Genomic DNA, 8,367 nt, shown 5'->3' on the forward strand with positions numbered 1-8,367 from the left:
CCTCCTCCCCCCACCCCCACATTCCTTCTTTCTCTAACAGACTTACCAGCTGGAGGCAGCTGTCAGCTGCCTGTTAGTCTATGGCCGAATCTCCAAAACGGCCAAATCTTTTCTGAAGCTTTTCTGAATTGATTTGGATGCTTCAAATTGATTCAGAGCTTTTAACTGGTCTCCCAATTTCATTCGGATTTGGAGATTCAGTCCCCGAATCAGGCCAAATCTCCTCTGAATCGAATCAGCTACTGAAGCTTCACACAGTAGTCAGGCTCCCTCTTGCTTGCTGGCTGTCTGGCTTCATCAAATTTGCACTCCTTTCTGCACAGCAGCACAATTTCAGTGAGCTATGCTGTTTGGGAATTAGGAGATACGAGTTTGAACCCCCCTCATTTCCTGGGTTAGTGTTTGAGCTGCTAGAACATGATATAAATGGTGGGCACTATAACTTCCTTCCTACAGTTATCTTAAAGAAAACAGTGAGCCCTGTTCAGTTCTTTCAGAGTAAAATGTTGGTTCTTACCCTCAGGAAAGGTTTAGTTTCTGGATTTTCTGAATTGCCAGTCCGAGGTACCTGCTTCTCCTGATACACTGTATAGGGAGCCTGGTGCTGGATTCGACTCTGGGGACCAGCACCTAATGTCAGGCTTTGCACTGCCTAAGTTGGTAAGCACCAAAGTCCTTTATCAAGCCCTCAAAGGTGCATTATTGTTTAATACTGTATTTGTATAATCAAAAACTTGTTGAGAGGGCTAGTGTGGGGCCTTATGTAGCTGCAATTGAGACCTTAACATCAAGATTTTTTTCCACAAAAATGTTGAAAAACAGTAACACTTAAGGATATCATTGAAAGACTTGTTTCTTCAGTTTTCAGAAGCTGAAACTGAAAAATGCATATTGAAAAATCAAAATTTTCAGCTAACATTTTATGATGAAATCCTAATGATATCTTTTGGCAAAAGTAAGTGGTCTCTCAAAAACAATTTGAAAATCAGTTTTTCCATTTCTATTGCTTTAATTATGCTCTTAAAAAGTTAGCCCTAATAATTTTCCATAATTTATAAGAAACTCTGGTGAAATATTATTTTCCATATAATAGTCTAAATATTCTGTGCGTGCTTGCTAGAAATTATATTTTAAAAGATTAATGTCCTCTATTTGAGATGCAGAATAAAATTTACAAATTCATGAAAATGCCCATAGATTAAAAATGTACAGAATATAAATAACTACAGTTAATTCTAATATTGCATTCCAGAAAAAAACTTGTATTTTTACAATTATGCAAGTCATTTTTCAGTTTTCACTGCAAAAAAAAGTTATAAATGAATGCATAAAATGATTTACAAAAAACTGATTTGTATTGTGCATCATTTTGTATAGGCAATTGAAGACGTAGTTTCCAAAAACCAAACCAGTGTGTCTAGAATATATATAAGAGCACAGAAAATGTGTTGTTTTATAAAGTGTTTCTAAACGTAGATTTCTCTTAGAATATGAAGAGTACTTAATTATGTAATGGAATATGTATGTTTATGAAACTGTGGAGGTCATCTTAAATCATGCAGACTTTTAGGTTGCTACTGTTCAGCTTTATCTCACAGATTAAAAAGAGAAATGTATCTCTTAGGTGTTTTTAATTTGCATTATAATAATATATTAATTTGAATAGATAAGTGAATATTAAGTAAGATTCCATTACAAATAAACTTGTCTTTCTACAGCTAGCTTATGTGTAGATCATTTCCTTTTCCTTTATTTTAGTGTTATTAATACAGTTATCAGTGTGTTGACAATAGAGTTTCTTTACTCTTTATAGAAACCAAACTTAAGTAGCTTTATATCAGAGGTAGCCTTAAATCAGAGAGCCTTATAGAAAAGGATTAGAGTCTTCTGATTTCTGAAAATGTTTGTTTCTTATTTTCAGTGGACTGATGATTTTCACAGTGAGTCTTTCTATAAATGCTGAAATGTACATGTATATGAAGATGAGCATTTCTTTAAACTGGTAACATTATTTTATTAAAAAACACCTGCAATTTATTTTTAGTTTTATATAAGCATTTGGTGCAGTATTCTCTATACCTAACACACCGTTTCAAAAACTATAAAAGAACAGTTGGTTCATTCTCAACCATTTCTCTCACCCCCACACTGAAGTGATTGACGTGTGTAAGTTATAGAATAATATTTTTCAGGAAAAGGTTCTCAAATATTGAATGAGAGACAACATTAAGATAAACACAGAACATTTGAAACAAAAACTAGGGACACAAGAATTCAGAAAACCTAGAAACATCATCAACATGGTACTCAAAAATTTTGTTCATCCAAAATTCAGCCACTGTAAATGAATACCAAGCTGCCATTGTTCCTCTTGAAACCCCCCTATTATTGCACCCCACCCCCAGGTGGTCACCTATCACCCCACATTGGGACCAAATCAGAAGAATCACCAAACAACAACAGCCTATACTGGACAAAGATCAGACGTTGAGAGAAATATTACCAGCCCCTCCACTCCTGGCTTTCAAACAGCCCCCCAACCGTGCCAACTCATCAGCAGAAGCATACCTTCTTTTGCCCAACAGACATCAAGTGAAACACACAGCCTTGCCTTGGCAAAAAAAAAATTCTTCACTTGTCAGCACATCTCCACTGCCAGTACTATCAACAGCCCCCTAAAGAAACCATCAGTATCTGTGGTTTTTATACATTTATTTCCCTAAAGGTGATATACCTGATCCAATGCACCAAATGCCCTCATGACAACTGGATGAGTGAAACAAAACAGCAACTACACAAGAGAATGAACTCTCACAGAAAAAAATATAAAGGATGGAGACATACGCTTACCATTGGGAGCACATTTTTCACAGAACAACTACTCTCTTTCTGACTTCACTATCCTTGTGCTCAAGAGAAATCTCAACACCTTTAGAAGGAAAATGTGGGAACAAAAATTCGTAAGCTAGCTTGACACTGTGAACTAAGGACTAAACACCAATATTGGATTTCTGGCCCATTATAATTTATCTAACTCCTGAATTCTTTCCATGCAAGGAAAGTGAAGGCAGTCCTCCCCCACCCCTCCATTTCTCTTCCTTTGATAGGCCTTGATCTCCCAGTAATCATCTTCTTTTCTTTTGCTAATTGTGTGTCTGCTACACCTGAGGATTTCTCCCAGCCTCCCTCCCCTATACTGTGCTTCACTTTCTGTGCTTAGTTTACTATAATCAGAGGAAGAATGTCTTACATTCTACAGCTTGTCTCACTTTAACTCAACTGGTCCAGTAAAAGATACCAGAGATCCCTGCCTCTTCCATTCTATGTCTTGACACTAGCAAAGACTAATTACAAATCAAATCTTGGACTCAACCCTGTGAGGTGCCCAGGGTATCCTAAAAGCAGTCTATTCTAGCTGGAATCATTAGTAGAGGGCATCCAGCAACTTGCACTGTTGGGCGCACAATATATTTTTGTTAGTGCCCTACAGGAAACCAGTAGACACCCTACCACATGCTCCGCATATATAGGATATTACCGTTTCCTTTGATGTCAAACTGCTCCAGCAAGAACATGTGATGTCTTTAATGCAGATCCCATGAGAGAGGGATGTGATTTTCTTTTTGCCCAATTGTCTAGAAGTCAGATTAAAAAACCCAGAAACATAGGTGGCTGTGGTTACCTTGCCCTCTCCAAGATTAGATTCTATACTAGTTGGCTGCTTTAAACAGCTGGTGCAGGTTTTCTCTGGATTGATTTTTAAGCTTGAAGCTGAGAAAAATATCGTTGTGGCAGAGATTGCATTTTAAGTCTTACGAACACAGCAGAGTCCAATGAATATATGAAAAACCTATTAACATGAGAGGCTACATTCTATTGCATTTATTAAATTCTCAAGTAGGCTTAGATGTTTAAGTGTGATCCTATTCTACCCCACTCAGGTCTCTGGAAAGTTAACAGAAAAAGGTGGATGGGTCTGATTGCTACTTGTTTGCGATTAAGTCTCAAGGGTAAGATGACAGTGTGTTATAGAAGCAAGTGCATTTATCTTTATGCAGAGACTCAAGTAGCATGGAATATGATAGAGGCAAGGATTTTTGTGGCTGGTATCTTTTATTGGACCAACTGTTTGGAATAGACTGAGATACGCTTTCTTCAGGTCTTAAGAAGGACACTCTACATCCAAAAGCTTGTCTCAGGCTCTTCCAAACATGCCATTGGTCCAACAAAAGATATCACACACAACAATCCTTGCCCCTCACATTTTTCCTGACCCGTAATGGCTGTAATGTCACTTCAGCTACCAAAACATGTACTATGATCATATTTAGGCACCCAATATGTGGTGTAGGATCTGACTCAAGGTTCATGTCTTGATTAATGCTCATATTCTTTCAGGAGAGAGGAAGGGATAAGGCAGTTTTCATTGTGTGAAGAATCTTTGGCTGTCCCTTAGTCTTCAGGTGAACCCTGCTGCACCAGGGATAAAAAACCCAGCAGCCTTTCTGGGTCTGAAAACACAAGTCTGTCATTTTGACTAACCTGATCAGACATCATGAAGCAAGATTTATTTGGTGACACTGTATTTATGACACCTCCCACCCCCAGATAAGACTTTTGGTGTTTTTAGAAGGTGGACTTATCTGGCCAGCAATGAAAACACAGGCAGCTGCAGTAGAGGGGAGCAATAACCTGTGACTGCCTGTGGACAGTTCCTCCCTCAGCAGCATCCACAGCACCAAGCTTTGCCTGAACTCTAGTGGAGAGTGTCCCTTCAGTGTGTGCAAGGTTACTTTCCCTTCCCTTCATTTCACTTTGCTAAACTAAGCGACACCATCAAATGGTTGCTGGGGCAGATCCTGCTGCTGAATCAAACTGTTATCTCTTTCCCCTGGATAGATGCTCCTGCTGTAAAGGGTAGCAGCATCTGCCCCCCCCCCCCCACAACAGCTTGGGAGTGGCCCTCAACAGAATGAAACAGATTTTCCTGCTAAACACATGCACCTCAATTCCAGCAGCTGATTTCAGAAAAAAGTGTGCCCCTAATATTCAAGGAAATGTAGTAGCTTTTCTTGTTTCTCACATGCAACCTAGACCAGAGGCGTGAAGCCATTTCATCCAGCTCCCGGGTCTCCTGGAGGGGAGTTCAGGGGTTGCAGCCCACAGCCAAGTTCTACAGTACAGAGCCCTGCTGGGGAGGCAGCTTGGTGCAACAGGGCAAGCAATAGCTGCCTTTATCCCTGCAGCTCCCTGACACTACTCACACCACCACCAGAGGAAGGTCCAGAGCTGGCCTGAGGGGCCAAACCAGTTAAACATCTCTGCCTAGACCATCACATCTAGACCACTACTGTACAAATACTGTAGCAAACATTTCTGCCCAGAAGAGGGTAGCGTTGCACGCATCTAGCCACCTCATTTCAGCACTTAAATCAATGAGTTCCTTATGACTAGGTTAGCAAGAGTGCTGTGAATTTCCATGGTGTGCATGAAGCAATTTTGGATGAATAAAGCTCACTATGCTAATAATTTCTTCACACGTTAATAGGATTTCTCTCTCACACACACACAAAAGAAATTCATGGTCAAGCCGTTTTGTCATTTGAAGGTTGTATTTTTAATATGTTACGAGCTTGGTACTGCAGCACTGTCCATGCACATAGAGACACATAACCACAGGATTATGTCGTATGCATAGGCATAGGAAAGTAGGCTGATCACATTGGTTTAAAAAGAAATGCTTTGTTTTCATGACTTAAAAAGGAATATGGCCCAAATGAAACAGAGTGAAATAGTAATTCATAATAATTCACGATTTTCTTGCTATTGTTTTCTTGTTATTACATGGATTTTAAAAATCTATTTTCTTATATTTTTAATTGGCTCTGCTATTCTCTTATCACAAGGAAAAATGATAAGTGAGATTATGACAGGTGATACCAGCTGAAGATCTGCCAGGCATATCTTGAAAAGAAATGATTGAGTGTTCATACTGATAAGTATCTGAAAACTAAAATAATGTATAGGTGTGAAATATAATTTGAAGTAAGGAACCATGTTTGTAGATAACATCACAGGGAAAACTTCAAGGACATGTTGTGTGACACTGGCATATGGGTTTACTGAGATTGTTCATCTGTTTTCAATATGATTAAAGGCCATAGGAACATAATATAAACTTTAGTCAAATGACTAAAATTACAGTATTTGTGACTGTGGCGTTTTAGAATCCTTTGTTCTTTACAAATTGAATAGTGGGCAATTGTATAGAACATTAATTTTATATATTGTTTGCATATCTGTAAAGAAACATTCTGTATGATATTTGAAAGGTGAATAAATTTTTGCTGCCTTAACAATTTGAATTCAGTATTATGTTGTATTTGCTGACATTCTGTATCTTGAACCCTGCATGATAAAATGTACAATTAAGTAAATCGACGAGGCAAAATTCATTGTCTTGTGCAACAGATCTGCTCCTTGTGGCTATTCTTATCTGTTTAATGTTATGACAAAAAAAATCCTACTACTTTTTACTCCATTAGAACTGCAGAGACAATAAAGTTATAAGAACAAGCTGAATCCTGTTCTGGAACAATGTCACCAACACACACACACACACCCACCCCTCGCTCCCCTGGGATGTGCTGGGGAGTGCTGTGCCTCTCACTGGAGCTAGGGCTCGAGGCCAGGGCTGGAGCTGGGGGTGCCATGTAGGCCCTATCTGACTCTCAGTTCTGGCCGTATGCCCCTGCACTGGGCGGGCGCAGACTCAGGGTACCCAGGCCTCGCACCCCACTGTAGTAATACAGCCAAATTCTGTTCTCAGATACCCTTAGGCAACTTTAAAGAAAACAACAGGGGTGGGAAGCCTGGTATAAGTATGAACAGAATCTAGCCTGCTGAATCATTATTCCTAGAAATGAGACATGACCTAGGTTTGACAATCAGAATCTGGGTTTACAGAGTGAAAGTCAATATTTGATCTAGAAGCCATTGAGAGACAATAAATAATGAACCGCATAATACTGTTTTTACAGAGTCACTTTTTATAGTAAAACCTGGATCTATATAACTTGCATAGGAGATGGAATAGTCAGAAAAAATATGATACAAAACATTTAACATTTACAGTGGTTCTTATGAACCTGTAAGCTAGGGAATAGATGGAAGTCTGAATTAACTACATTTAATTTACTGAAATGTATTTGCTTAAAAAAAATTTCTCAGTGTGTTCTGAAGTTTCAAAACAAATGACACATTGACTGGTACAGCTATTTATACTACTGCAGTCATTAGTAAAAGTAGAGGCATTTAAAACACAGTCAGAATGAAGAAATATCATCTATAATTTCCAGAATCACAACAGATGATCTTCCATTTTCATCCTTTTAAAAGCCTTAAAATATTCATGATTTGGATGTCAAATCTAATTAACGTATTATGATTATTTGATACCAGACCAATGGGATTATAACAAAAATCAGCATTACACATTAAAAAAAGAATATTTTTACTTTTGTTATATTTTATTTATCAGTTTAAGATTATATTACATCAAATTAATCAGTGAAGAAACAAGAAATAGATTCCACATAGTCTTAAAGGTATATTGTGTAAACTTTTCATTGAAAAAATTTCCAAAGTATTTTAGAGACTCAGTAAAGAAATAAGATTTAAGTATGAACATCTTAAATGGTCCAAAAGTGCTGAGGTTTTTTTGCAAAGATGCTAAGCACCCAAGGTCCTCATCTGTTGAATTGGAGCTATAGGTTTAGTGCTTCTGAAGAGAAGGCCCTTGATCTTCCAGAAATTGCTTACAAGATTTTTATGACCTAAAGAAACTTGCAGTCTCTTGCAACTTGCAATGAGCAGGTTCATTAAAAATGATAAATCAGCTCAACATTAGGACCAGTCTCCAAATTACCTAAACAGTTTTCTTAGTTATAAATCTTTAGCGTTTCCATATTCATTATTTATTTATACTGAGGTAGCACCTTTGAGCTGTAGTCATGGACCAGAACTCCATAATGCTTTCAGAACAAAAAAGACAGTTTCTGCAAATGGTGTATAATCCCAGGTTAATTATAATTTCTGAGTTTTCTGAGAAAAGGACTGAAGTAGGAAAACATAAGGGCACAAAATCTTTCCAATACATTAAAAAATAACCCTCCACAACAGCTTGCTAATACGACGCTGAGGTTAGAGCTGCACATTGCTCACTGTGGCTCGTGTACTTCCTGAACACAAGAGCCTCACTCAATGAATACTGGGAACGCCGACTGAAGTATCCCCAGATACCCCTCAGAGGAGTACTAGAATTACATAAAGCCTCTAGACAACCCATAAATATTAAGAAACAAATTA

The sequence above is a fragment of the Gavialis gangeticus genome, unplaced genomic scaffold, assembly GCF_001723915.1.
Source record: "Gavialis gangeticus isolate Ggan-Ray unplaced genomic scaffold, GavGan_comp1, whole genome shotgun sequence".
Lineage (NCBI taxonomy): Eukaryota > Metazoa > Chordata > Crocodylia > Gavialidae > Gavialis > Gavialis gangeticus.